Genomic DNA, 6,675 nt, shown 5'->3' on the forward strand with positions numbered 1-6,675 from the left:
AAAACTCTAAGGAAAATTATACTCAAATTTCAGAACTATGATATTGAGAAAAAAATATTAGAAATGGCTAGAAAGAAAGAAGTCAACTATTGGGGAGCCCAATCAAGATTACACAGGACTTAGTAGCTACAACATTAAAGGATCAAAGTTCATTGGACATGGTATTCTGGAAGGCAAAGGAGCTAGGACTACAACCAAGACTGGTGAAATTAATCATAACATTTCAAAGAAAAAAAAGTCATTGAATGAAATAGAATAACTTAAAGCTTTCATAAAGAAAATACCAGAATTGAGCTAAAGATCATCTATAATATCAAGACTCAAGAGAAATCTTAAAAGGGAAAAAAGGAAAATACGTAAGGGATTCAAGGGAGCTGAACTATTCTACATGGAAGGATAATTGTAATTCTTTGATACCTTGCCACTGTCATAGCTTAAAGGAATATACATAGACAGAGGGTATAGGTATGAGGTAAATTTGAGGGAATAGTATAAGAATAATTAAGGCATGAGAATAAAAAATCACTGGGGCAGAAGGAAAGAAGAAGTAAAATAAGGAGAATTATTTCACAAGAAGAGACTCAATAAACCTATTACAGTGCAGGGCAAGATAAGAAGGTGGGAGATGGGTATTACTTGAACTTTGTCTCACCAGTATTGGCTCACAGGGAGAATGATATACACAGTCAGTTGAAAATAGGTATCTGACTTACATTACAGGGGAGGATATTAAGTAAAGCGGGGGGAGGGGGTCGATTGACAGAAGAGAGGGAAGATTGGGGGAGGTGGTAGATAGAAGCAAAACACTGTTGAAGAAGGAATAGGTGATTTTTTTTTTCCAGGGGGCAGAGCTGAAGTGGTGGAGTAGAAGCACGACCTTCCCGCAGCTCTGGCTTCCACCTTCCCCAATCTATGTAAAAAGGGTTCTCTAAGCAAACTTGGGAGCTGCAGAACCCACAAAATGACAGAGAGAAGCTAACCTCTAGCTGAGGACAGTCCAGCAGGCTGTCAAGAATAGGCCAGCACAGCCCTCTGGGAGGCAAGCCCAGCCCCAAGCTGAGGCTTTAGCCCCAGGGCGGGCCTGACCAGCCTCTAGCCAGAGGGACTCCAGATCAGCAGCAGCTGTGGCCCTTTCCAGATTTATCAATACTTAGATGCAAAGGACAAGGTGAGAGGCCAGTGCAGTCTGGACTTTGGGACCCAGTAAGTGGGAGCCCATGACTTTTACCCCCGGGGCGAGAAACCACTGAGACCCTGGCACAGCCAGCCAGTGTCAAGTGGTGGCTTCAGCTGCTGGCCTACAGAGTGTAGGGGGACCAAGCACCAGTCTGAGGGGGTAATTGCTCTTGCTTTAAACTGCTTGGATCTGGATTGCAGTCTAGGGTGGAGGTCCTGGGGTGTGTGTCCAGCTTGCCAGAGCATGTGGAGACCTCAGAGAGGGCACCCATCTAATACCTCCGGCAGTTGAGAAAACCCCAGCATTTGGGACGAAAACTCCCCTGTCTGGTGGCAGAGTTCTACTGTGGCAAAAAGCCCCAAAGTCAAATAATTGAGTGGCAAAATGAGCAGGTAAAGGAAACAAAGCATACAGAAGATTCCAACATTACACTCCTATTTTGGGGACAAGAAGAAGCAAGGTATGGAACAGGAGGAAGATAGTGAAGTCAGAACTCCTGCACCAAAAGCTTCAAAGGAAAATACAAGCTGGTTGCAGGCCATAGAGGACCTTAAGAAGCAGATAAGAGAAGTGGAGGAAAAATTGGGAAGAGAAATGAGAACAATGCAAGAAAATTATGAAATGAGAGTCAACAGCCTGACTGAAGAAAATAATACCTTAAAAAACAGACTGATTCAAATGGCAAAGGAGGCTCAAAAAGGCAATGGGGAGAAGAATGCCTTAAAAAGTCGAATTTGCCAGATGGAAAAAGAATCTCAAAAGCTCAATGAGGAGAATCATTGCTTCAGAATTAGATTGGAGCAAATGGAAGCTAATGACTTTATGAGAAATCAAGATGCTCTTAAACAGATTCAAACAAATGAAATAATAGAAGGCAATGTGAAATATATCATGGGAAAAACCACTGACCTGGAAAATAGATCCAGGAGAGATAACTTAAAAATTATTGGACTACCTGAAAGCTATGACCAAAGGAAGAACCTAGAAAGCATCCTCCAGGCAGTTCTCAAAGAAAACTGCCCTGATGTTTTAGTTCCAGAGGACAAAATAGAGGTTGAAAGTATCCACCGATCTCCTCCTGAAAAAGATCACAAAAAGAAAAACCCTAGGAATATTATAGCCAGGTTCTGGAATTCCCAGATTAAGGAGAGAATATTACAAGCAGCCAGGAAGAAACAATTTGAGTATTGTGGAAACACAATTAGAATAACCCAGGATCTGGCAGCTTCTACACGAAGGGATCAAAGGGCTTGGAATGTGATATTCCGGAGGCCAAGGGAGCTGGGACTAAAACCAAGAATCACCTACCTAGCAAAACTGAATATCATGTTTCAGGGGAAAATATGGTCGTTCAGTGGAATAGAGGACTTTCAAGCATTCTTGATGAAAAAACCAGAGTTGAATAGAAAATTTGACATTCAGATACAAGAAGCAAGAGAAGCATGAGAAGGTAAACAGGGAAAAGAAATCATAAGGAACTTATCAAAGTTGAACTATTAACATTCCTACATGGAAAAAAAATAATTGTAATTTATGAAACTTTTCTCAGTACTTGAAGGGATTAGAAATATATATATATATATATATATATATATATATATATATATATATATATATATATATATATGTCTATATATGAGGGTATATGGGCATATGAATACATATGTGAATGTGTGTATATATGTTTACAGGTATACATAGATAGAGGGCACAGGACCAATTTAACAGGAAGGGATGATACTTAAAAGGTGAAATTAAGAGGTGAGAGGAATATAATGAGAGGAGATGGGGAGAGACAGATTGGAGCAAACTATCTCATACAGAAGAGGCAAGGGAAAATGGCTACAATGGAGGGCAAGAATAGGAAGGCAAAAGGGAATGGGTCAACCTGATTCCCATTGAATCTGGCTTGAGGAGGGAGTGAAATCCACACTAAATAGGGTATCTCACCCTCCAGGAGAATAGGCGGGGGAAGGGGATTAGAGGGGGGATGGTGGGGAGGGAAGTTGGATGCACCCACTTTTGAAAAGGGGCAGGATCAAAGTAGGGAATAGAACAAGTGGGAGGTGGGATAGGAGGGAGGGAAATATAGTCAGTCTTTTACAATATATCTACTATGTTATTATTTTGCATTAGCTACACATGTATAACCTATACTGAACTGCTTGTCTTCCCAGTGGGGGTGGGTGGCAGGGGGGGAAGGGAATGAATCTGGAATTGAAAGTTTTAAAATCAAATATTCAAATGTATATATATATGTATATATATGTGTGTGTATGTATATATATATGTATATATATATACTATTATTAATACCATCTTACATGTAATTAAGAAATAAGATATACAGGCACCGAGGCATAGAGATGCACTGGAAAAGTCGAAACGGGTATGGGAGAAAATATGGGAGAGAGCAGATTGGAGGTGGGGATATCCTGTGGGACTTCTGTTTTGGGGGGATTGGTGGGGGGAAAATGGGGATAAAATTTGTAACTCAAAATCTGGCGGAAACGAATGATGTAAATCAGAAGTTAATAAAGCATTTAAAAAAAGAAAAAAGAAGGAATAGGTGAAAGGAGAGGAGAAAGAGGAGGAAAAATAAAATGGAGGGGAAAACACAGTTAATAATCATACCTGTGAATGTGAATGAGCTTAACTTTCCCATAAAGCAGAAGCAGATAGCAGAATGGCTCAAAATCCAGAATCCTGAAGTATATTATTTACAAGAAATACCCCAGAAGAAGAGAGACACAGAGTAAACATAAGGGGTTGGAGCAGAATCTATTATGCTTCAGTTGAAGTAAAAGAAAAAAAAATCAGGGGTAGTGATTCTAATCTCAGACAAAGCAAAAGCAAAAACAGGCCTACTTAAAAGAGATAAGGGAAGAAACTACATCTTGTTAAAAGGTAAAATAGACAATGGGGTCTAAACTATACTAAATCATAACTAAAAATATGTGCACTAAGTGGTACAGCATCCAAATCCTTAAAGAAGTTAAGTGAATTACTGGTTCATGACCAAACAAGAGATACATTAGAGACTGTAAAACAGATTTTTTTTTTTATTATATTAAATTAAGAAAAAAGCTTTTCCACACACACACACACACACACACACACACACACACACAAGAAAACAAACCAAACTAAAACAAAATTCAATGCAATCAAGTTTAGAAGAAAAGCAAAAATCTGGGAAACAATCTTTACAGCAAGTGTCTCTGATAAAGTTGTCATTTCTCAAATATACAGAAAACTGGGTGAAATTGATAAGAATGCAAGCCCGTCCCCTATAAATAAATGTACAAAGTGTAGGAACAGCTAGTTTTCAGTTGAAGAAATCCAAGCTACCAATAGACATGTGAAGGAGTGTTCTAAATCACTTCTGAGTGGAGAAAGGTAAATTAAAATAACATTGAGGTACCACCTTATACCTATCATATTAGCTAATATGACAACAAAAAAGGAATATGATAAATGTTGGAGAAAATGTAATTGAAACATTAATGCACAGTTGGTAGAGTTGTCAACTGATCCAACCATTCTCGAGAGCAATTTGAAAGTATGACCAAAGGTCAAGCAAACTGCATACCCTTTGATCCAGCAATACCACTATTATGTCTGTATCCCAAAGAGACCATAAAAAAGTGCAAAGGGCATGTACATGCAAAAATATTCATAGCAAACCTTTTCTTGGTGGTGAAATATAAGAAATTGAAAGTATGCCCATTAATTGGGGAATGACTGAACAAGCTGTGGTATGTGAATGTAATGGAAAACTATTGTGTAATTAGAAGTGATAAAAAGGCAGATTTCAGAAAAACCTTGAAAGACTTGTGCCAACTAATACTTAGTAAAGTGAGTAGAACCAGGAAAACCTTGTACACAGTATCAGCAATATTGTGTGATCACCTATGAATGCTTCAGCTCTTCTTGATAACATGACGATCAAGGCAAGGACAAAAGACTCTAAAGGAAATTACTATCCAACTCCAGATAAAGAACTAATGGACTATGAATGCAGATTGAAGGATGCTTTTCCCCTTATTTTATTCTTGTTCAACTTTTTTTTCTTTTGATTTACTTCTTCTTTTACAACTGTGACTAATACAGAAAGATGATTTACATGATAAAACTGTATAACCGATATCGGATTGCCTATCATTTTTGGAAAAGGGGAAAGGAGGGAGGGAGAAAAATTTGCAACACAAAATCTTGTAAAAAAATGCATGCTAAAAATTCTCTTGAAATGTAATTGAATAATACTATTAAGAAAAGTGTTGTTAATTAAATTCCTCAGGCACCCATATTATGTGCAAAAGTAACTGAAAGGCATGTACCCATGTGCCCCCCTTTTAGCAAAATGACTACTTTCTTAAGATAAAGAAACATATAAGTTTCATAGACATACCAACTGGTTACACTCTCTAGGCATAAGTTCCATATAGATAAGCTTAAGAAGATCTGAGCATTATCTGAGCTCACACTGTGTCTACCCCAGATAAAGTTTCACACTACCCTCCTTACACATAACAACATGCATCTAAAAATTACATGATGAACCAATGATTTTGTTCACTGGTTAGCCATCCTTACCTAGAGCAGACCAGCCATGTGGTCACTAAGGTTTACTTGCTAGTGGGATAGAGAAGTCCTCCTGACTCTGCCCAAAGGGGATCCAGCAGCCTCAGTGGGATAATCCTGTACCCCTTTAAGCATGGACAGCTATTGGCAGACAGCTCCCATCAGTCTTGCACAGCATTATCCTTGGTCCTAGGCATTTACAATAAACATCATGTATTGTACAACATCGCTGACTGTACCCCAGTTATTCATAGCACTAGCACTTCACTTCAAGTTTTGACAGAAGACAAAAGGGGAAAAGACAAGGGAGAAAGGAATCATTCAATCAATCATTCAGCTGACAATCATTTATTAAGCCCTTTGTGTTAAGTATTATTTTAAGTGCTGGATATGTAGAGAAAAAGAAATTAACAATATACTTCCTATGCCCATTAGTAATGTACTTCTGGGGCAACAACATAAACATAAATAATTGCAGTGGGGGCCATAACAGTGGAACACATATGGAACTAACTTGCCATCATTTAGAAGTGCTGGGGTTGGAATTGCTAAATTTCTTTGGGGGTCAGATGTTGTTGTGAAGTAGAAATAATTTTATAATTAATTGGAGTAAGAGGACATAGATATCCTCTGTTATGTAGGATGTCACCTGTTAAGTTAGGAGTATGAAACTGGGCCACACAAACATGCCTCTAGTTTTTTTTTCTTTTTCCTCTTCTGCTAAAGGCTTGATATGAATATAATCTTTTATGCTGTGCCTGTATTATTGTATACTATTTTGCTACACTGAAAACTTCCTGTTGGGTAATATAGTCAGTTTATATTATGAAGCATGAAAGGTACTGATTATTTTCCCCCACCAATATTAATTTATAAAGTGTCTAATACTCTTGTAGGATTTCATGACATTTGCT

Source organism: Petaurus breviceps, unplaced genomic scaffold (assembly GCF_028583685.1).
Source record: "Petaurus breviceps papuanus isolate PSGF00001 unplaced genomic scaffold, PetGlider_PUasm1.0 42, whole genome shotgun sequence".
Classification (NCBI taxonomy): domain Eukaryota; kingdom Metazoa; phylum Chordata; class Mammalia; order Diprotodontia; family Petauridae; genus Petaurus; species Petaurus breviceps.